General features: G+C 41.5%; 1 pseudogene; it reads right to left on the bottom strand.

Moving 5' to 3' along the window:
* Positions 1-247: 247 nt before the first annotated feature.
* LOC130045840 (60S ribosomal protein L30-like) lies at positions 248-592 on the bottom strand (annotated as a pseudogene).
* Between the last annotated feature and the right edge of the window lie 733 nt (positions 593-1,325).

The raw sequence follows: 1,325 nt of genomic DNA, 5'->3' as shown, positions 1-1,325 counted from the left end.
AAGAAATTATTTAATGACATATTAGATATTATGAACAAGATTATTGTTTTTCTCATAAGAATTATTGGTGAATAAAAGACAGTTAGAGGACATCTTTAAGTAACTGCAATTGTAGGAGGCCATTGTCAACCTGTATGTCTATATACAGCAAAAGTACTCTTAAGAAGGAAGGTGAAATTTAGGATTTGGGAAGGCTTTTTGTGAAAAATAATATTTAAATTTTATTACAGAATAACTTTTGCTTGATTTACTTTTTACCAGTCTGTTCTGGCATGCTTCTAATATCACAATCACCTGGATCGATAATCACCAGTATGCACATTCTGTAGTATCTCCCACAGGCTGTGCCCAACTCAGTGTTATTGCCACTGCAGTGATGGACATGCGGGCTTAGCCAACATGGTGGAGTACTCAAATTCAGATTTCCTGAACACCGGGAAGTTGTTGACAAGGATAAACAGCTTTGCCTAACTTGCCAGATCATCTTTGATGTCTGCTTATAGCCCACACATACTTGACACTTACCTTCACCAGCTTGAACTGGGAGTTGATGGAGTCTAGTGACTTTTCTAGTCTTCTTTATGGCCACCATCTTCCTGCCTTAGGTATGAGACAACCCCCAACTAAAAGCAGCTGCCCTCATGGCTGAGAAGAGAGGAAAAGTAAAATTTAGACAGTTTTTAAATCATCCTAATTTGTCTCCAGAAGGCTGAAGTTTGGAGAAATGTAAAATAAGTTCATAGTGGTTATGGAATTCGACATCTACAAAAAGATAACAAAACTAGGAATCAAGAATAGGGTAATCATGGCATTTAGAAAAATCTTAGTATAGGGACCAGAGTGACAGTAAGGTGCTTACTCTGTCTTGCATGAGACCCACCTAGGTTCAATCCCCAGCACCCCATATACCTCCCCTGATTCCTCCAGGAGCAATCCCTGAGTGCAGAGCCAGGAGTAAGAAGTTTTGTGTATAGACCCCACATAAAACACATCCAGAACTGTAGGATAACATTGGTTTATCCTTTCTGCCTTGCCACAGAGAGCTTAGGTTTATTGGGATACTCCCATCGCAGTGCTTCCATTCCTCTGTTTCTCTGTAACCTCTTTCTTTCTGCTCTGCTTCCCCAACCAGTCAATCACCTTTATCTCCTAATCACTCTGTTAACGTGTAGATATTGCTTTTCTCTTCTTCTTAAGTCCTTTAGCACAGCAGTAGGGCGTTTGCCTTGTGCACGGCCGGCCCGACTGACCCAGGTTCAACTCCTCTGCCCCTCTCAGAGAACCCAGCAAGCTACCAAGAGTATCCCGTCCGCATGGCAAAGCCT

This window comes from Sorex fumeus, unplaced genomic scaffold, assembly GCF_029834395.1.
Source record: "Sorex fumeus unplaced genomic scaffold, SorFum_2.1 ptg000129l, whole genome shotgun sequence".
NCBI lineage: Eukaryota > Metazoa > Chordata > Mammalia > Eulipotyphla > Soricidae > Sorex > Sorex fumeus.
The sequence above is the reverse complement of the archived record's forward strand: the minus strand, read 5'-3'. Positions and strand labels throughout refer to the sequence as shown.